This window comes from Rhinolophus ferrumequinum (genome assembly GCF_004115265.2).
Source record: "Rhinolophus ferrumequinum isolate MPI-CBG mRhiFer1 chromosome 15 unlocalized genomic scaffold, mRhiFer1_v1.p scaffold_54_arrow_ctg1_1, whole genome shotgun sequence".
In the NCBI taxonomy this organism is placed as follows: domain Eukaryota; kingdom Metazoa; phylum Chordata; class Mammalia; order Chiroptera; family Rhinolophidae; genus Rhinolophus; species Rhinolophus ferrumequinum.
This window is the reverse complement of record NW_022680357.1, coordinates 8,960,440-8,983,236: the sequence shown is the minus strand read 5'-3', so window position 1 is coordinate 8,983,236 and position 22,797 is coordinate 8,960,440. Positions and strand designations below refer to the sequence as shown.

The window sequence follows — 22,797 nt, the reverse complement described above, 5'->3', positions numbered from 1 at the left end:
AGACCAAGATCTGGGCACATTCTAGGTTGGTGGCTTTGGTCCATACCCAGAAACCTCCTCAGACAACTCAGACCAGCACATGTCTCTTTTCCAGGAACAAAGAACTTCAAGTTAACACTATCTGTGGTTTTTGGCCACATGCTCATTCCTGGTGACCTATCATGGCTCTAACAGCAATTCCAACCTTAGTTCACACTTGGCACTTCTCCTACACCCCAACTCTTGTCCCCGCTGTCCCTTCCAGGGTGCAGAGGCCCAAATTCCACGAGGAGCCCTGTCCCACCCAATGGAATTTGAGGTCCTCTGCGTGGAAGAACTGGCATTGTTATGGCTCCACAGTACATAGGACAGCTCCAGGTAATGGACAATGCTTGCTGGGTGTTTTAAACATTAATCTGTCAGAAAGAGTTTGCCAACCCTTTCTTGTTTCCCAATTCTTCTAGCCAACTGTTTAAACATTTTGGGGCACGAGAGCTAGCAAAGGGGCGGTCCAAGAGTCTAACAATGAAAAAGCACCCTGATTCATCACCTTCTGGAAAAAAACCAAAAAACTATTCTAGCCAAACAGGGAGACTCACCCTTGCTTTGGATGTGGCCATAATGGCCGTCAGTCACATGACCCTGGCCAAACAGTCAGACCTTCTGGATGGCACTTGTGTGTCAATTTGTAAAATCATCATGCCCAGCCCTACCTCCCCATCTGGTGACTTGTTTTTCCCTGAGACATAAAATGTAATCTGTCCACTTGAGAGTGCTCAGCTCTTCCCGAGGGACACCAGAGGGCAGATGGCTGGAGCTGTGAACCGTGCCGCTGACAATGCCTCATTTAGCTTGTTTAACGAAAGGAGTGGGGTCCAGAGGACAAAATATGGTACCAGAGAAAGAGCTGGGACGTGAACCTGGAGAGGAGGGCCGATCACAGGATGCTTGTGATTACTTAGCATCAGTCATGGCAAAACTTCCATTGCTTCTTTAATGTTTTGTCCACCCAGAGACAAGTATCTAGAGTAAATAAAATTCTAATGGAATCTATCCTGGTTGGCGTCCTCTGTGAAAGGGAAGCCATCCAGCATCCAAATCTCTCTGGTTCCTCCACTCGTATCAGTAGGCATTCTCTACCTCCCTTACCTTTAAGAAAAACGCCTCCATTTTTTGACTTTTTGACTCTTTTTGGGGAAAACAAACTTTCTAATTAAAAAATAAAGAAAACACTAAAATGATACTCTGAGATATGCATAAAAAAGCCAGCCATCCTTCAGGAGAAAAGATAAGGATTGAGGGAACACGTCAAGGGCTTTATATTTAAACCATTTTATTTTTTCACATAACAAGGTGACCCAGTCGCTTGCTTGAACATTCCCTGTCTCCCCACTACTCCCTGGATAAAGGCCAGCTGCTTGGCTGGCCACACAGCACCCCCACACATATCTCCTGCGTTTCCCTGCCCTCTTTCCTGCCTCCAGATCATTGCTCAGGTGGTAATGTCTGTTGGAATGTCCTTTCTGCCCCCACCTCCTGTTTATATTGCCTTAACTCTTGTGGACCTTTTCATAGTGCACTTCCGGCCACCTCTTCCAAGAAGGCTTCCTGACTTTCAATTCAGGGTTAGATGCCACTCATCTGTATTTCTCCAGCAATCTATCTTTTTTTAATCATTTTCAAACACACGCGATAAACCTGACTATACCTACCCCCTAGTTTCAACTGCCAACACTTAACTGTGTTTAGATTATCCATAAATTTATATACATAATCTTTTCCAGTTCATCTGCAAGGTGACAATCTGTTCACATCTGTCTCTCCCTTTAGAATGTGAAATTCATGTATTCACTCATTCATTCATTCATTCATGGATTGATTCGTTGCCAGCACTATGTCCTGATGGCCTATTGCCTGAAGACACAACACCGAATCCTAAGGCCCCAGGTGGGGCTGGTGGGACCAGACAGCATAGTCTCTGCATTCTGTTCAGGTAGATGAGATACACCACAACTCAGTAAACATGTGAAATCATTTCACATCGTGATGAGGGTCATCAGCGTAACTTGAGAGTGACCAAATCATCTTGGCACTCCCAGCGTCTAGCACCACACATCACATGTAGAGAAGACACCAAAACTGTGCTACACTCCCGGAGCTCCATGCTCCGACGACAGGGTCCCACCGAGGCAGCCTGGGTTCTGTGGTCACTACGGCCAGAATAGTTTCCTTTCCTCCCCCTTGGAAAGGAGACAGGAGGACCAATAACCAATCTTTCAGAACCGAGACCCCCCCCTTCTGAAGCCAGCTCTCAGGGTGACTTGTCAAGTGTGTGAACATCTGGCTGGCAGAACCAAAGAGCCATGAGTGGATTCAGAAATACTCCCGTCTGGGTTCTCTCTTGATCACTCTGAGGAGCCATAATGTATGTAATATGTAAGGAGCGAAAGCAACGCAAAACAAACAAACAAAATACAAGAGGCTGGTTCCAGCCCTCTGGGGCAGGTCTGGGAGGCTCTGCTGAGCTTGTGCATTTGTGGACTCCACAAAACAGCCATGTGTTTCCTCGGAGGTCTTAACAGAATATCTGAGTGACTGGTTTGCGGGGAGTTATGGAGGGCAGTCCTGAGGGGAAGCGGCGGGATGAGGCGGGTCTAACCTAGTCCCCCCCACATTGAGATCTCTGGAGCACTCATTTAGGGGCCACTTGCCAGAGGCCACCCAGGGGCCAGCCCCAGGAAGCAAACCAGTGCTGGGTGCAGAAGAGAAAGATCCTCCAGGTTTATCCATGGAGGGGCTGATGGGATTATAAGAATAAGAAAAACAGCAACAGTGACAACAAACATTTACTGATCACTTACTTTGGGCCAAACTCCGTTGTAAGCTTTTACATTAATAGTGCATTTAATTTTCAGAACAGCCTTCTGAAGTAGTTCCTAGTATCATCCTCTCTTACAAAAAAAAAAAAGGAAAGGAAAGCACAGAGAGGTTAAGTGACTTGGCCAACAACACACAGCCATGAAGTACTGGAGCCAGGATACAAACCCAGGCCAGCTCTAGATCCTTTACACCACAGTAAAGAGTTAAAGTCAAACCAGAAATGTTTCCTCTAGAGGCACAGACTTTTGAGTTATCCTTGGTTATTTCACAATAATGGTGAATGGACAAAGGGGCAGCAGGCTTAATGTGGGTTTTATCTTGGGCTGGCATTTGGCTTTGTGTCTGTTTTCTCAATTGGAAAATGGGTCTGATACAATTCCCTTGTTCCCAGGCTGCTCTGAGGATTAAATGAGACAATCCACGAACAAAACTAGTGCCAGCACATAGTAGGCACTCAAAAAATTTTAAACCTACAGAAAAGTCAAAAGCATAGCTCAACAACCACCCATAATCCTAGATCCACCAACTGTTAATACTCTGCCATATTTGTTATCAATCTACTATCCATCCATCCATCCACCCATTCATTCATCCATCATCTATCTTCTGAATTATTTGAGTTAGTTGTCAACGTTGTGATAGTTCAGCCTTAAACCTTCCAGCCTGTATCTTCTGAGAATGACATTCTCCTATATGACCTCCATACAAATTATCTGAGATACAAGGTACTTCATGCTTAGGAAATGGATCATTGATATCATCTTATTATCTAACATAGAGTCTATGTTTGAATTCCCCTGCTTGTCCCCAAAACGTCTTGTGTGGCTGTTTTTCGTTCTCTAGATCCAGACTCCCCACCACCGCATTCATCTGCACAGAGCTTTCATCTCTTTGAACCCTGGAACCATTTCTCAGCCACTGTGCCTTTTACGACACAGACATTGTAAGAGTCCAGGCCAGTCACTCTGCATGTATTTCATCTTTATCTATATTTTTCTTTAGGTCCTCGTAAAACAAACTGCAGCTCATTAGAGAAAAGAGACAGAGGACTGGAAGGTACATGACACCAGAGGTACAAAGTCTTTGGGGCAGGAGAGGAGGGTGTATAGCAGCAGCTTTACTCAGGTGTTAGTTACAGATTTCCTGGAAGCAGTGACAGATAATGTTTAAATGAGATTAGAGTTTTGGCAGGTGGACCCAGTAGGGCCATTGCAGACAGAGGTTATGGTGTAAGGGAACAAAGAGTGGCATACCGGAGGAAGTGCAAGTCGCAGCAATGAGTGAGAGTGAGGGAACCACACCAAGTGATCAGGGTCTGTTCCTACTTGGACCGGAACCTTCCTGAGGGCGGTTCTCATCTCTGGATCTGTCCTCTCCCTCAAGGTACCCAGGGTGTGCCCAGCCCACAATCGGCAATCACCCAGAGTGACCAGCCACCAAGTCTCTTAAATATGCAGGGACAGGCGATTCCCTCCCAGGGCTGACGTAGCTACCAGCTCTCACACGCCAACTGCAGGATCTTACATGGCCAGTCTTGAGGATTTCAGTATCTTGCCCTGCCAATGTAAGTGCGCTTTTTAACCCACCCCTTCTTGCTGCCTCTGGGGACATGGGCTGCTTCCATGAAACAATTCAAAACAAATTTCTAATTGACCACAGAAGGAAAAGATGCACGAGGAAGCCGCCGCTATCCTGTTTCCTTCCAACTGCTCTTAGCATAAGCCACCCAGGTTGTCAAGCAAGAGATTCTCACTGCAGATGTTCCCAGTCGTGCACCACCGACCGAGTCTTCCATTCCTCTGAGTTTCAAAGAGAAAGGGGTGTGTGTACTATTTTAGCTCTTAGAATGGAAAGGAAAGATTTATTTTGGCGCTGGAGTAAAAATGCCTTTTCAAGGTGATGTTCACTTCATTTCCTGGGCCAGAAGACACATGTGTGACAAAAGCAAATTCCTTATCTATCATTTGCATACCCATTTCTGTTTCTTTTGTTTCCATTTTGAAGGGGCACATCCCGCTGTGTTCTTTCCACAAAGCATCTTTGAAAAATCTGTCATGTATGACTGTGAGTCCTTCAGACCAAAAACAACACAGGCACACTTGCACACTTAACATCACTGCTAACAGTCACTGGCACACATTGAGACATACCTCCACATGCCAGCAGGTACATGCAAATACACGAGGACACACACACGCACACGCATGCACACACCCCTGCACTCACAGTGCTTGGTTGTCAGGGTCCCACAGCACGCCTGGCTCCGTCTGCTTAAAAAGCCTTGTCTATGCCTTTCTACAGAGTCCCAGAGACATGACTGGCTGGCCCATCCTAAGAGATGCGCCAGGGCCCAGCTCCCCATCAGGAAGATACTCCAGACTTCCTTCCACGCAGTCCCCAAAACATGGGCTCAGGTACAGAGGGAGAAAAAGACTCCTTGGAAGCAAAGCAGATTTGGGAAAATGATGCGCTCAGCTAGTTCCCAGCAACTGTCAGAGGCAGAGGGATGGAGGGGGTGTGCAGGAGGAGGGGAGGAGACAGAGCGAGAGACTAAAAGACTGGGGAGGAGGAGGGGTGAGAAAGAGAGAGAGAGAGAGAGAGAGAGAGAGATTTTCAGGCAGAAACAGAAAGGAAAAATTCACACAGAAACAAAGAGAACGAAACAGAAAGAGAGAGATAAGCAGAGAGAAAAACAGAACATGGAGTTTTCAAAAAGCTGTTTCAAGCCCAGCTTACTTTAAGACGGAGAGATGATCTGGGACCCTTGTGAACGGGCCATCTGCCCCACCTTTCTTCTTCCAAGGGCCTCTTCCGACATTTTTCTCTAAGAGGCTCAGGAATGGCTGAAGTTACGAAGCAGAGATCCGAGGCTTTAGATTCCTAAATGCCTTCCCCAGGACTCTGGTGGTGGTGGTGCTGTTGGCTGCAGCAGATCCAGCCTATGCTGGTCACAGCCATGAACTCATCCTCAAGACCTCTGGGGGCAGAGGGCATCTCTGGCTATAACAATCCACCTGCCACCTTGGGGGGCTTGGGGAATTGGTTACTCTAGCCCCCCCATTGTTGCTCCCCCACTATAACCCAAGCTGGGGTCAAGGCCTGTCCACAGAGGGCCCAGAAGAGGAAGTGGGAATGGACACAAGATGAGGAAGGGGAATGGGGGGGAGGGGACACACAGAGCTTTTGGTTACGTGCAGCTCATCAGTTGCCATGACGACAGCCAGGGGGTGGAGGCACCCAGACTGGAGGCTGCAAGAAAGACACTTGGTTCTAAATCACCATGACAGCGCTTCAGTTGAGCTATTACGCTGTCGCTGTGGCAACCAATGAAATCAAATCACAGAGAAAATCTATGATTATTAATACAAGGCAGATAGCGGCAAAGTAGGCACAGTAATCAGCACGTTCGGGCAACTCAACCTGTACTCTGGCAGGGAGAAATGCCAGCCTCCAGCCCCAACTCTGGGAAGAAAAAGTCCAAAGGAGATTCTATAGGTCTGCTGATGCTACAGAATGGGAACCTGGGAGGATCTCCTGGCCAAATGAGGAGTAAATATTAGGTGAAACTACATGAAATCGCCAACATTTGACCACTGGAAAACATTCCCCAAGAATCTGTTATGGAAATTTCCAATATACAGCAAAGTTGAATCTGACAGTAAATATCTGCATATTCACCGCCTAGCTTCTGCTCTTAACATTTGTACCAGGCTTGATTGATCACAAACCTACCCCTCTATCCATCCACTGATGCTATTTTTTGACTCATTTCAAAGTAAATCGCATACATCAGTACCCTTCCCTCTCAAATACCACAGCCTGCGGAAAATTAAGTATTTGATCATTTTTGAACAAAAATAGCAATTTCATGTGGTTCAATCTAAATAGAATAAAATCTAGATTTGTTTGCCATCCATTTGTCCATCCATCCATCCATCTACCCACCTACCCACCCATCCCCATCCATCTATCCATCCATGCAGCTGTCCTTCCGTCCATCCATATGTCCATCCATCCACCCATCCTACCATCAATGCATTGCTGGGAGATCTCATGAACTCTCATGGTGATTCCATGAATGATTCACCATCCCTGAACCTTCCTCCCTGAACATTCCTCCCTGATCCAGTAGATACCCCCAATAGGACATCCTGCATAGTAAGCTCAGTATCTTCTCAGCTAAAACCATCGTTTTCCTGTCACTACACATATTCCCTTTCCTCCGTTCAGCACCTCAGTAAACAGAACCACTTATCCATTCGTTCAAGACAGAAACCTAAGACCCATCCTTGACTCCTTCACTACCACGCTCCAGGATTTTTCTCCCACACTAGCTCTAGTCTTCTTCCTCTGCTATCTCTTTCTTGTCCTATTCAGATACCCATCATTTCTTAGCTGGACAGCTGCCCAATCTCCTGACTGGTCTCTCAACTGCCATCTCACCCTCCCTCTGCTTTCTCCACACCGACTTATTATCATGACACACCTAGCCATGTTGATGGTGTCGGGGAACTGGCACCTCATACATTACCTGTGGGGGTGTAAATGTATACAAATATCTAACCTAAATGGCTAAGCACATTTTGGTACACCCATAATACAGAATAACATTCATCCAATAAAAAGAACGATGTAGTGCTTTATGTACCGATATAAGAGTTTAGTGTATTAAGTTAAAGAAGTTGGAAAGGAACATGTATGATGCAATGTCTTCTGTGTCTCCTATACTTGGGTATCAAGTTAGGTTGAGACATAAGTGGGTACCAAGGTGTCCTGGGAGCATGGCTTTATGAGCTGCCTCTTCTCCGTCACAAGTGCCAACACCAGCTTTCCACCAGGCTGGAGAACAGGAGAAGCCCAGGAATGCTTTTCAAGTCTTCCTAGCCAATAACACAGCACAGCATTACTGTGTTTCCCTGAAAATAAGACCGGGTCTTATATTAAGGTTTGCTCCAAAAGACACATTAGGGCTTATTTTCAGGGGATGTCCTCCTGAAAAATCATGTTAGGGCTTATTTTCCAGTTGGGTCTTATTTTCAGGGAAAACAGGGCTGCAGGGTTGATTTAGGTGTTGGTCTCGCTTGTTCAGAGCATGGCTGTGGAAGCTGTTTAACCAGAGGGTGAAGCAAAAACTGAAATACACCTTGGAGACAGACAAGTTTCAGGAAAACACGACAGGGCTGACAAGAAAATGCCTGGTTTCAGCTCCTGTTTAGACCTCAAACAGCTCCTGTGCCTTAGTCTCCCCAGATCTCTGAGGGGCTGACTATATCTCCCAGGGTCATTGTGAAGGTCAAATGTGGCCATGGCGGTGAAAACAGCATGCCAAAGTCATCTTGGTAAACAAAGGAGAGTTATTGTTATTTATTCATCTTTAGGATCTGCTCAGCTCACTTCTGAATACTAAACACCCCAGCACAGGTAACAAAATCTAGAATCTTTGTTTTAGTCTGAGCACCTATTTTGTCTTAGCACTGAGCTACGCACTTCGCATATATGATCCCATTTAAGCCTCAAAACAACCTTTTGTGGTGGAGATTCTTGTTCCCATTTTACAGATGAGAAAGCTGAACACAAGAAGGTTACAGGATTTCCCTAACAGCATGAGGTTGATGCCACCCAGACAATCCTTCAATCTTTCTTACTGCAAAGTCCCTGCTCTTCCCATTGCTTAATCATGCTTACTTCTTAAATCAGACCTTTAGACCGGTGCTACCAAAAAGAAATATAAATGTGAGTCACATATACGATTAAAATTTTTCTAGTGGCCATGTTAAAAAAGGGAACCAATGAAATTAATGTTAGTTAGTCGTGTGTGCTGTGAATGGGATATACCCAAAATATCATGTCAACACGTAATCAATATAAAAACTAATTAATGAAATTTTACTAATATTTTTTTTTTTTGGTCATACCATGCCTTCAAACTTTGATATGTATTTGATGTTTACAGCACCTTTCAGTTCAGACTAGCTTACATTTCGGTGCTCAGTAGCCACGTGGGGCTTATTGGAGAATGCAGCTTAGGTGGTAATGAGATATATCTATCTATCTTCAGAATGAGTCTAAACCTTAAATAATGATATTGACCACCCTTTATTGAGAACCTGCTGTACGTTTGGTCCTGTTCTGTTTCACATATAGTAACTCCATCTACTTGCATGACCCTGGGAAGTGGGTGCTATTAGGAGCTGCAGAAGAGAAAAATGAAGCTCAGGTAGTTCTGGCAACGTGCCCTAGAGCATAGAGCTAATCACCTGAGGAGCTGTAGTTTGAACCGAAGTTCGTCCAGAAACCTGGGTCCTCATATAGTCACCAAAGCTGGGTCTTCTGTTACAATGTTAGTCACATGAGTCTGTAAAATTTAAACTCCTGAGGAAAGGATTTGACTTGTGGCACTTTAATTTTAAACAGTCTGATGAATCAATACATAAGATCAAATAAGCATTGGTTAAAAAGTAAGCAGCTCACTCTGAACTTTGTACCAGCATGGGACCTCAAGAATTGACAATAAACTGGGCAAAGAACGCGTCTCCCCACCGGCGTGCCTCCTCTTGTCTTGGTGGGATGTGAATGAGAGGGACTGATCAAATTCAGGTTCCCACCCCCTCAGAGCAGCTCCCAGGTGGACACCAGTGTGGCTTCATTCTTTTATGGGGTCTACGGGGGAAGGCCAGCTGGCTCCAGCTCTCTCCTCCCACACAGGCAAAATACACTCACTGATTTGAATGAGGACATGTGCGTCCTGGCTATGTGCTATTGGGGATGGGATGGCGGTGGTGATCTTATGACTGGTTCTGGGATGATCCTGTTCAAAGCCTGAGAAATACATGCTCCGAGGCAGCCAATATCCCCGGCTCCTGGCTTGGGTGCATTGGAGTGCATTTCAGCCGGTTTCTTGGTTCCCTAATAGTGGCTGCTACTCAGAAATGCAGGCTTCTCTTTTGCCTCTTGCAAACTAGCATAAAAGTCAACCACGCTTCAGTGCTGACGTCTTGAACATGGTCACAATGACGTGGTCATCAGTTTGAGGATGAAACCAGAGAAGGGAGGAAGAAATGGAACTCTACTCTGCCTCTAAAATATGTTGCTAACTCATCTGCTTCTCTCCCTCATTTCCATCAGCTTCTACAGACCAGCACGGTCATCTCTCCGCAAGACGACTGCGGGGACAGTCATCTTCCTGCTTCCACACCCTTAGCTTGTCACTCTTCAAGTCAGAGTTGGTTCCCAGTGCGTCACGAGGCCTCTGAGGCTCTGCCCAAGCCACCCCTGCCTGCCGAGCTCTCCTAATGCAGGCTATGCCACTCTGCATTTTGCTCACTCTCTCTGGCCATTCCAGCCTCTGACTCCTGGAAGCGCTAAGCTCTGTGGCCTCAGGGCGTTTGCAATGGCCATCTCTCTAGGTCTCAAACATCACATGTTCCCTCTTCAGAGAAGCTTTTTTTTTTTTTTCTAACTGCACAGAAATACGTTTATCCTGCTATAATTTCTTCCACTTCCCTGTGTTGTTTCTTTCCACTTATCACAGTTTGCACTTACACATTTCTTTGTGTGAGTAATTTCTTAATGCATGCCTTCCATGCTATTCCCCATGCCCCAGAGATGAAGTGCGTCCCTAGCAGATAACACAGTGCCTGGCACGCACGATGGCACATTCAATATCAGTGGAATGAATTTGTACTATTCCCATTTTACAGATGGCACAACTGAGGGCTTGGCAGAGAAGACACTTCCCCAAATGACACACTATAAAAAAATTTACTGACATCCTATGGTGTGCCTAGTCCGGACCCAAAGGGTTTATTTTTTGTTTATTTATTTATTTTTTATGCACTAGGGGCCAAGGGTTTCACAGCATCAAAGGACTGAGAGCCCCGACCGAACCCAAAGCGTTTAGAGGCTCTACTGAAACATGCTAGCACGCAGCTAGCACGCAGCTATACTCAAGAAATAGCATCATTTGCCACAAGGACAATGAAGCCCTCCTTCTCTCCTAACTCCTTTGTGAAATTGAGGGTGTGTATTAGGTGTGGAGTCAATTTCCTCTCTTTGAAATGACACCCAGAAAGAAAAACCCACCCACCCACCGTTGAGTCACGCTACTTGCATTGCTGCTTTCAGGTCTGAGGGTCAGAACATCATGCCAGGCTCTCTCTCCAGACAGGCAATGCTAGAGGGTATCTGGGCCCACCCCTTTCTGAAAACAATGTAGCCACCAGGACTCAACAGACATTAAATATCTGAACCCCAAATAACTCCACTTCTAGAAACTTAGGGCAAGTGATCTTTATCTAGGACCTAAAGGAAGGATCTCTGTGCTCAGAGATGTTTGGAGAAGTGTCAATTAGAAGAATGGACGGCTGAGAACAACATCGACAACCAACAGTAGCTCCAACGAGCTGTGCTACAACTTAATTATTTACCAAAAAATGATGTACAAAGGCAGGGAAGTGAGTTTTGAAGCAATATAATGAGAGAGAAAAGGCCATAAAATTTTATAGACAGCCTGGCTTTAACTTCGTAGAGGCACAGACACAAAGCCATAAACCAATACGTGAGAAAGGAAGGCTGGGAAGAAATGTGTTTTCTGTTCAACACTGTTTTATCTTGGGTATGGGGCTATGAGGTGGCAGATTCCTGTTTGCTACCTTTCTCTATTTTGTGAACCAACGCTCATGACCTGTATTACTAATTTATTCAAATGTTTGGAGGAAAGAAGCCTCTCCGGCTCTCTCGCATAACATACAGCTGATCCTTGAACAACACGGGTTTGAACGACGCAAGTCCACTTAGACGGAGACTTTTTTTTCAATACTGTACATTTATTTTTCTCTTCCTTATGATTTTAATATGTTCTTTTCTTTAGCTTCCTTTATTGGAAGAATACAGTATATAATATATATGACATACAGAATATGTGTTAATCGACTGTTTTATGTTATTGGTCAGGCTTCCGGTCAGCAGTAGGCTGTTAGTGGTTAAGTTTTGGAGGAGGCAGAAGTGATATGTGGATTTTTCAACCACATGGGGGTTGGCGTCCCTAACCCCTGGGTTGTGCAAGGGTCCTATCCCCTGATTCTTTGTGGCTACGTTGTAACAGAGAGAAACTACAACAGGAGTGAGTGTAACCTCAGTTGAGGGCAGCTGAATGTGTCCAGATACTTAATTATAGGAAAACAACTATTAAGCAACTTGACATGGCATTCACAGGGAGCCCAGAAGCTCTTGAAAAACTGATCCGTGCTGGATTGGGTTTCCTAAGCTGTGTAAAGAGCTGAGCTCCCAAATGGACTGCAAAACGCACATTAGTGTCCTGGCGTGGTGCCAGGTCCAAGTGGATTCCAATCCTCAAAAGGAAGTACTTCAATGTTGAAAATAGGTCAACACAGGGAGTTTAGTACATTTGCGATCCACACAAGGTGAAAGCGAAACTTCTCCTCATCCTGAGCCAGGGGAGGAGAAGGGGAAGCTTAGAGTCAGGAAGTCTAGAATTTCTGCAAGGCCAGGGAAGAGGACATTCTGAGGCTTTGCTGCTCTGGGAGTTCAAATTCTAGTCCAGGGGTCTGCAAACTATGGCCAGCAGCCTGATGTTGTAAATAAAGATGTATTATATTATATAACATGGCTACACGCATTCATTTTTGACTACGGAGGCTGCTTTTAAGTGCCCACAATGGAAGAGTCGAGTAGCTGTACCCACAAAGCAGACAATATTTACCACCTGGCCCTTTCCAGAAAAAGTTTGTTGAACTTGGATCTGGGTGTTCCAAGCCTGGAAACCACAGGTCAGTCCTACGTTTCTAACAACAAACTGGTGACCCATGTCCCCATTTCAAGTAGAGTTCAAGTTTTAGAGGAAGCACACATACCCTGGTTTGGAAAAGCCACTGTTAGCATCAGACGCCATCTCCTTCTCCTGAGAACACTGGCAACACCAAAGGTCTGTGCTTCTCCAGAGTCAGCATGTACAGTCTGCCTGGTTTTTCTGCAGCTACTGACTTTCCCCCTTGGAATTATATTGCTTTTTAACAGAAAGGAATTTAAGTGAAAAGTTTTACATCACTATTCTGTCTGAACAGCCGTATCATTTGCTATAACTAGAAGGTTCCCCCTAAAAACAACACAGTGACAACAGAGCTGTGTTGGGCGACTCTCTCTGAATTCTGACATCCCCACAAGGCTCTAAGCCACTCTACCCTCCCAGGTACCCTCTCTCGCGCATCCATCCCATCTAATCCATCAAGAGATTCTGTTGGCTCCATCTTAGAAACAGATCCTAAGTCAGCCACTTCCCTCCCCTCTACCATTGCGACTCATATCCAAGCCTCCAGGGCCTTTCTTGCAGTCTGTATGTAACCAACACAGGAGCCAGAGTGGACCACACAGAAGTCAGATCAGATCGCATCAGTCCTCACTCTGCTCATACCCTCCAGTGGCCCCACACTGGGAAAAAGCCAAAGCCATGGCAGTGGGCTTCAGGAAGCCTGGGACGCTGCCGCCACCCTCCACCTCTCTGTCCTGTCACCTCTCCTGTCTGCCCACCACCTCCCAGTTCTGCTACAGCCATACTGGCCCTTTGCTGCTCCTCAAAGATGCCAGGGGAACTCACCCCAAAAGCTCTGCTCTTGCCTTTCCACTGCCCCAAAAATCTCTTCCCCAGAGAACCACGGGTCTCTCTTCCTGTCTCCCTTGCCTTCTGATTTTAAGTGGCACCCTGTCCTTCCTGGCCCCTTTCCCTTCTCTGCTTAACATGTGTCACCATTTTGCTTCCCTGAAAAAGTTGTCTGTCTTCCTCACACCCCCAGAAGAACCCGTGCTCCGTGAGTACAGAGTTTTGTGTCTATTTTGATTGTTGATATCTGTGAAATGACGCAGCGGCTGTTATTCCAATTTTACAAAAGGGAAACTGAGGCACAGACAAAATGAGAGAGAAATGACCAAAGCAGGCTGATTTGGGCTCAATAACTAAGAAAACTCCTTGCGTTGGAGTGGCTTCACCTCCACAGGCTGGGCGTCTTCTCATCTAGGACGCAGGACAGGAGCCTCAAGCATCCGGGAAGGGGCTTGGTTAGATCAGACCAGCTTGGACATTCCTCCTGGCCCAGGTTCTGAGACTCTGTGCACAGACTGTCCACTCCCCTGGGCCCACTGCCCTGCCCATAGTAACTGAGCTGGTGTCTCAGGGGCAAGCTGCTCTGTCCAGCTAGCTGTACAGATGACTGTTCGGTGTCTCTCTACTCACCACGAGTATTATTTGTTTTGAGACTTAGATCATTCCACCACAGGGAAGACTTCTCCCCATTTCACACATGAGAAAACCAAGGCAAAGAAAGCTGAAGGGCCCGTGGGTGAGTCAGGCTTTATCTACACTCCCTCTGTGCTGATTTCCAGATATAATTAATACTCTTAATCATCTTTGGATGCCATAGTGGTGCCATTTTGCAGATGGGGAAACTGAGGCTCAGCAAAGGTTATGTTATGGAAGAACCCATCCCCACTCTTATAGCAAGTAAGTGTCTCTGGCTGCTTAGTTGTTCTGCGGAATCTCGAGCACGGTGCTACAGGGTGATTCTACAGAGGTGGAGAACTGCGATCTTTACAATCATTTGGCTCCTGCAGAAAATGAAGACTACAGCAAGGTGCCGGCCTCTTATCACAGCCAGTATGAACCATCTGCCTCTCATTCTGGTTTTTGAATAGAAATCTCTGAGGAGTTCTCCGTTCTCTCACCATGCCAACTCAAGTGGGGTGATGATCTTGTAGACTCAGCAACTTTCCCCTAAAACCATGTGGCATTAACATGCCACCCTTCCTTCCAAAGGACGTCCCCAGGCAAAGCTCGGACTCTTTGTTTCACAGACTCAGAACAAAAAGCTGAGCTCACGGGGACACGGGTGCTGGTCAGACAGGGATGGATGCAGTGTCCCTGGCACAGCGGCTCCCCCAGAACACAGCCTGCTGGGTCCTGTGTTCAAGTGACACACATTGCGAAGGGGGAGGAGGTCAGGGCATGGCAATGTGTGGGTGGGGAACGGAATACGGGGCAGAGTTCCCCAAACTGGAACTCGCAACGCCCTAAATTAGAACTCAGGGGTTAGGTAGGACATGGTAGCCTTCCAGAGTTTCCTTTCCTTTCTGTTTCCTTCCCTGCCCGTGAGTCCCTGCCCCGACACAGCCCAAAGCCAGATTCCCACCATTCCACCAGAACGCAAGCCCTTCTTTAAGCAAAGTGGCAGTTGCCACCGGGAATCTCAAATTAAAGACTTCCAGAGCTGGATCCAAACATCGGAGAGCTTGTCCAACTCTCCCATATAACAGAATGGAAAAGCGAGGCTCAGAGGAGACAAGCAATGCGTCTGATGCCTCTTCAGAGGCTCCTGGCAAGGAACAGGGCTCCATTTCTTGACGGTCTCCGACGAGCCTTGACAACCAAAATCTCACAATGAATTCTGTGAGGCAGGTGCTATTATCCCACCCATTCTCCCGTGTGAGGGAACTGAGGCTCGGGGTCATGTGGCTTGCAAAACACACATAGGTAGAGAGCATCCACTGAGCCACCAGATCCTACGGCCTCAAACGGCATTTCCCTGGAGATGATATTAGACAGCATAAAAAAGGCATGTAGTTTAATGGTAATCTTTTTATTTTCACGTATATTAAGGAAAAAACCATGTCGCTATTAATGCATGGATATGATTGCTTAGGAAAATCAAGTTCCGTGGATGGGATGTCAGTTTTCAGGTACTGCTATACTGTCATTAGCAAGATGTAGCCATGGGGGAAGACCGGGGGAAGGGCACATGGAATCTCAGTATTGTTTGTTACAACTGGGAGTGAATCTACAGTGATCTCAAAAGAAAAAATTTACTTGGAAAAAAATAACGGGCAAAATGAAACAAAGAAATCCTTCTAAAAAAATTTGGGAATTAAATGTACACCAAACCTCAGGAACTTCTCCAAAAGTTAATCCAACTAATGTATTCACGCATTCATTCAACAAACACTGGTCACACGTCCACTTTCTGCTGGATCCTAGGATGATGGTGGGGACACAGAAGTACATGCAAGATCTCTGGCCTCATGGGATTCCCAGTCTAGTGCTGGTGACAGAGAATTACAACAGAGAATGGTAAACCCAGGAGAGGCAGCCCCAGGCAACTTTCCCAAAGAAAGGTGGTCAACCGGCCTGGAGTGTCAAAAGGGCACCTATGCCACACCCTAAGGGGCTGACTCTGTGGGCCAGACTTGAACACTTTTCATTGTGTAAGATGGAAATTTCAGCTGCATATACTCTTGAGCCAGTTATTTAACCTCTATGCCTCAGTTGCCTCACTTGTAAAATGTTGATGAGAACAGGACCTACCTTGAAGGTTAAACAATAATATAGGTAAAGTGCTCAGGACAGAATCCAGTGCCCCTTTGTTCCCTGTTAAAAGCCGACCCTCAGTACCCTTCCACCATCGGTATTGCTTGCAGGGTCTACCCCTGAAAGCAAATGTGGCAGCCTCGTGTACATCCCTGAGCCTGCAGCTGGCCTTCTTTCTCATTCAAGGTGGGGTGCAGGATGCAGCCCCAGATGAACCTTGGTAGAGACGTTTTCAGCAACCCCAGCACCTGTAAGGGGCGCACACCCCATTTTATAACTGTCTCTGGATTAAAGATTACCAGTCCTGGTGAAACTCAGTTGCAATATACTATCTCCTACAACATAGCACTGGATCCCTCAAAGGTCTCAACCAAGCAAATCTCTCCTTAATCATAATGGGGGCAGCGTTTATTCTGTGGGACAGGGAGCAACACCCCGACACAAAGGGCAAGAGGTTTGCACTGTTTTCTTATTTCCTTGAGATAAACGTGCAGAGAGGCCACCTGGACAAATGCAGTGACCTTTGACACACCGTGGCAAAGGTGAGCAACAAGAGCATGGATCTATTCATGTTCTCCCTTCCCAGAGGAAGGGAAAAAACATAATATGACAAGCACTGGGGGTTTCAGGACCCTATGAGGGGGGTTTTCCTCTTCACCCCCCTATCAACACAGAGGTGAATTCACAGTATTGAAAATGCCCTGAATGGTTCCAGAATGGTGAGTTTTTAAAATCTACCACGAGCCAAACATCCCAGGGTCAGCTGTGCCCTCCTTACTAATGTTATCTAAGGCATTTTACTGACTCCAATGCGGAGCCTAGGCCCTGCCACCCCAGCAGAATAAAACCCCAGAAACCCAGTAAGAACCAATCACAAGAGACAAGGTGTTATAGATATGCTCCCCCACAGACCCTTCTTCTGAAAACGTTAGAAAGAGTATAGGAAAGGCACGCTCTTACGTAGGTAGGGAGCCCTCACCAGAGCTCCACCGTGCTGGCACTCTGATCTAGACTTACAGCTTGCAGGATGATGCCACATAAATTTCTGTTATTTAGGCCACCGAGTCTATAGTACTTTGCTATGGCAGTGTGAACAGACTGAGATAAACTCCAAACTGCCAACAACCCAAATGTCCACCAGCAGCGGAGTCAGTAAGTAAATCATAACCTATTCACCCAATGGACTACCATTCAACAAGGAAAGTGAATGGACCAAGTACGGAGATAAATCGCACAGACATTACAGTCTGCAAAGGAAGCTAGACACAAAAGTATACAGTGAAGAAGACCAAGCAGGACGAATCTGTGAGGAAGGACACATTCTCAGGTAGTACACCTATAACTACAAAGAGAGCAAGCGAAGATGTCTGTGAAAGATGGACGGGACGACATGGGGACGAGATGATAATGAAGAAAGGCACAGGAATGCAGGATGTGATGTACAGCACAGGGAATGTAGGCAGGACTATGGTAATAACAATATATGGTATCGGGTGGGTGCTAGACTAACCGGGGGGTCACTATGGAAGTTACATGTCTAATCACTATGCTGAACACCTGAAATTAATATAATATTGTATGTCAACTGTAATGGAAAAATAAAAAACTTTTTAAAAAAAAAAGGTCATGGGGGGGTGGGGTCTGCTATTTCGGGCTCTACTCTTAACCTGGTGGGCGGTTATAGGTTAGCGTCGTAAAAAAATCACTGAGCTGTTCTTTTTTTGTTTTGAGTATGTTTCTATAGGCATGCTATATTTTATAAGAAAATGGTTTACAGAAAGCATTAGGAAAAACACACACATATCTTTTGATGTAGCAGTTCCACTCCTAGGAATTTATCCTTTGGACATATCTGCACGTGTGAAATGACTATGGACATGGTTGTCAGTTGATGCTTCCTTTGTGATGGGAAAATATTGGAAACAGCCTAGAGACCCATCGACAGGGGAGAGGTCGGATAAATTAAGTGCCATACACAATGGAATACTCTGCAGCCATGAAAAGGGATAAGAAAATACCTCTGTGATATATTAAGGATGAAAAACAAAGTGCCAAACTGGGACCATTTAAAAAATACAGAGCTACCTCTCGGGAGAGGAAAGAACCCAGGAGATGCGGATAAGGGAGGAAATTTTACTTTTCTCTGTAAACCCAGTTGTACTGTTTGTTTTACCATGTATTGTATCACCTATTCAGGAAATAAATTATCATTAAAAAGCAGAATCAGTACATACATACAGATGGAGTGAAAAAGGCATGGAAGGGAAGGAGGAGGGAGTCCAATTCTTTGGACTTGGAGGTTCTCAGCGAAACCTATGTTTGAAGAGTTGGGTTTGGAGCTGGCCAGGTCTCAGTTCAAGTCCAGCTTCTGGCGGTCTTCCTATCTGTGTGACCTTGGCCAAGAAACTTAAAACTCTCTGATTCTGTGTCCTCATCCACAAAAGAGGACCTTCCCACCTGGGTTATTGAGAGCATTAAATGAGATATTGCTAATAGCACCCCGTGGCTTGCAGGTAGAAAGCATTTGACTGTGCTTGCTCTTATCCAACCTAAAAACCTCCAATGTGATGTTGCCATTTTACAGAGGAGAAATCTGAGGTCCAGGAGTCACCATCTCTAAGGCACCCAGCAATACATCAAGGAAAAATATGGGACTTTTTCCTTGACTCCATGGGAGCGTCTAGGAAACAGACCCCAAGCCAAGCCCACAGCAGGACCTCGAGGGGTTGTACAGGGTCAAATCTGATCAATTCCTGCAAATGATTTTCAGGTGTGGGTGGGTGGCTGCTGTTGGAAGGAAGCACCTTGGACTTTCTCCACCTACCACTGATTTCATTCAACATTTTTGACTTTTTGACCCTGTATTCTCATTTGCTGTGGCGGCTGGTCCTCCCAGACTCTGTTGTGATTGTCAAGGGATAAGACAGTATTATTCCCCTTGATGGATGAGGAAACCGAGCCCAGGTGAGGCAGTCATCCATTTTGAGTCTCCATTTCCCTTCTCTGCAATCTGATCAGTCTTTTCTCCTTCAGTTGTTGTGAGCAATGAGTAAATATACAAAAAACCCTCAGAACAGCGCTAATACCCACCGAATACTCGGCAAATGCAGCTGCCATTATTTATGGATGATTATCACTAGGTAGGTAGAGCCTGAGTTGAAACTGCATCCAGGGTCTACCATTGCCCCCTCCTTCTCCTCCTTTTCTCAAACAAAATTTACTATTATTCCCTTTTTAAAGACGGGGAAATGGGACACTGAGAGATAAAGTGGCTGTGGCCTGAGGCCCTCATGCTGGTAGAAGCCCAGTTTAGCTCCAGTCAGTCTGACCCCACAAGCCACAGGGATGCTGGGGGGACGATTCCTCGTGGCCGGGACAGAGGCTTGGCCAGTTGCGACGAGGCCTCAGATTCCTGTCTCCTGGTCCCAGGAAATTCAGGAATGGCCTGAATTTCAGCCACTGGCAACTTCCAGCAGGACCACAACCATGGGTATCTTTGCCCCCCCTGGGGACATTCGGCAATGTTTGGAGACAGTTTTAGGGGTCATAACTAGCGGGGGTGGCAACTGGAGTCTAATGGGTATAGGGCAGGGATGATGCCAACCATCCTTCCTAACAGAGCATAGGGCAGCCTCCACAAAATGAGGCTATCCAGCCCAAAAGGTCGACAGTGCCAAGGATGAGAAACCCTGCTCTAGATCTGTCTCTAATCTGATGCCTACCCCACAACAAACCTCATTCAAGGATGAAGAAACTGAGGCTCAGAGAGAGGTGAATGACTTGCTTAAAGTCCCCCAGCCAGCGGTAGCCAGGAGTCGACTTTTGATGCCACCTGCCTTTAGGGTCTGTGGTCCACGTACTGCACTGTCTCTCTGGGAAGACATCACCTTTGTCTCCAAGTGCCGACCGACTGTTCATTGCCTTGGCCCTTGGCAGATTATCTCTAGGGCAGGTTATCCATTTTACCTAAAAGCACAATCTCCCTACTGTTTTAGAGATGACTTTGCACTAGTAATCACAACCATTGTTTTTATTTACTGTGTGCTATGCTCTTTATGAGGACTAACTCGTTTTACCCTGATGAAGACACTGAGGGAACCGAGTCACAGAAAGGGTAATAATAATTTCCCTAAGATCACACAGTAAGTAGCAGGTTTGGGCTCTAGATCCAGATAAGGGGTCAGAGACCAATCTCTCAACCCCTGTGCACTACGGTTCCCCCTCATGCTCTCAACATTCACCTTGAACTTCGTTCCTGCTCTAAATTGAAGTACGACAGGCCGGAGTTCCAGTTCTTGTCTGCTCTGATGCCTCAGGAAAAGAAGCCGTACTCTGAGCAGGGATGGGCGATTGCTGCAGGGAGCTCGGGGCCAAAGGGAATGTCCAGGTACCAACAGGAAAGAGGCCCTGAAGGAAGGGGATGTGACTTCTCGGACCCTGATCAAAGTTCCTGGAGCAAACCCCGCTATGCAACTGAGGGTCCTGCAGCAGTCTTGGCTCCAGCGCATTGCAAGCAATCTTATTTGCTATTCTGGGTTGATTTGGATTTTGGCAAGCCTAAACCTGGCAGTGGGCTCAATAAAAAGATCACCTGGGGTAAACTCCCAGGAATGGATTCTACAAGGTGGCCTGTTGGGGGAAGGCACTGAGTTCCAGCTCTGCCCCTTCCTAGCTATGTGACATTGGCAGAGCCTTGGCATCTCTCTGACAAGTGGGGGACAGCAGCACCCAGAAGTCTGGGTTGTAAATGAGAGGACTGGAGGTAGTGTCCGGGACCCCAGTACACCACAAGCCCTGGAGAGGCTATGACCAGCTTTGCAACCTATTGGCTGGGTGACCTTGAACAAGCCTCTTCCCCTCTTTGCGCCTCTGTTTGCTTAACTGTCAAAGGAAAGGGCAGGATCTTTGATCGAGAAGCCGTCTGAGGTCTTAGGGCTCTGGACTGGGCCATTTCTCTCGCCCCAGGGCTGACCTCTTTGGGCATCCAGGACACACTCCATACTCCAGGTCAAGGGCGCAGCTCCAAAGAGCAAGGCAAAGCTCCCCACCACCACCTGGCCTGCCAGAGGAGAGCGGATCTCAGACCCCCCCAGGTCACCGACATCCTGTCTCTCAGTCCAGCTTCATGGAAACAACAAAGCCAACACTATCTCCAGCCGAGTGGGTGGTTCCTGCAGCATCCATCTCCCTTAGCCAAACACCTAGGGAATTCCATTGAGCAATGCCCATAGGAGCTGGGGGGGCATGGGGAAGCCCCAGGGCGCAAATTGGGGCCCTTCTCTCTGCATGGACACCTCCTTCTCCAGGAGAGGGGTTGGACTGCCTCAGGGGAGAATATTCTAAACACAGCCCTTTGTGTGTGGGGGGGTGAGGGGTGGGGGTGGGGATGTCCCTGTTAATTCTGCTGCCTGAGAGGCTATCTTTGCTGTCAGAGTCTGGAGGCTCGTAGAAGGGTCTCTAGGCTTAGGACCCCAGCTTTAAGGGCTTCCGTGTTACTAAAACTTACTAAACCTCTTCCTCAAGTCCTAGTCTCTGGCCAGGGTGAGGAAAGGTGAGATGGAATTAGGTAGAGCAGCGGGGTGGGCGAGTACAGTTGGGGAAGGATGGGATGGGAGAGGTGGGGTGTTAATGGAATGGGGTTTGTGTGAAAGGGTTAGATAGGGGTGGAGTGAGGGGGGCGACTTGGTGTGGATGGGTATCCAGACTCTTGCCCAGTTTCTGAGGATAAAAGTCCCGCATTTTACATCTTTACTGGAGGAAGGGGGGAAATCTCCAAAATGCCTTTAGTGTGATGGTGTCTGAGGCAACCATGTCTTTCTTATGGGTGGGGGAAGGGGGTGGAATCACCTCTAAAGGCAAACAGCAGAGTCTGGTTTCTGAGGAGGGGGCAGCAGGGAGGTGACATGCAGTCTCTCAGCCCTGGGAGCTCCTTGCCTTAAGGAGAGGCTTATTTCCCAGGATATCTGAAGGCCTCCATTTTCCATGGTGGGAGCACACTTATGTATGAGCTGAGAAGACCCCCACCATTCCGAAGGGAGGGTGGAGAGATGAAATCCAAACATAGTTTTTAGGGAGGGGGAAAGGACGCGGATTTCCACAGATATAAGGGGGTCATGGATACCTGGGGAGGCTGGACCCCACTTTTGGGTGGTACACATTTCATTTCAAGGGGTAAATTAGGGAGGGGAATCCTATCCCTAGCGCATAGGGTCAAGAGGAAGGGCCCGTTTTGAAGGAAAAAGAAAGCTATTTGCTCTCTGGGGCGGGTGGGAGGTCCTCTCTTTTCGGGGAAGGGGACCCAGGACTCCGGAGGATGAGGGCCGCGTTTCCGGGAGAAGATGCTCGGTGTTTGCTCCCTGGGGGCAGGGCCGAAGGACTCTATCTTGGCTCCCAGCGGAAGGGCCCGCCCCACGCGACCCGGCACCTCGCACTTACCTTCAGGCCCCGGCTCCGAGGTGTGCGGACTCGGATCTGCCCGGGCCGCGACTAGAAGGATCCGCGCCCTGCGTTCTGGTTGCGCCCGGCGTCTGCCCGGCTTCCCCCAGCGACTCACTGGGCTTCCAAGCTCC

At 47.1% G+C, this 22,797-nt stretch overlaps 1 protein-coding gene across 3 annotated transcripts in view; it reads right to left on the bottom strand.

Annotated features, from left to right (window-relative positions):
- The window catches only part of ABAT (4-aminobutyrate aminotransferase), a 67,046-nt gene extending 44,253 nt beyond the window's left edge, over positions 1 to 22,793 (bottom strand). For 2 of the 3 annotated variants that reach the window (XM_033101173.1, XM_033101175.1), the window contains exon 1: positions 22,664 to 22,793. The gene's annotated coding sequence lies outside the window, so the exon portion shown is untranslated. Of the gene's footprint in view, positions 1 to 5,595; positions 5,710 to 22,663 lie in introns of those variants that run through there. The other variant, XM_033101174.1, reaches the window with a different exon arrangement.
- Between the last annotated feature and the right edge of the window lie 4 nt (positions 22,794 to 22,797).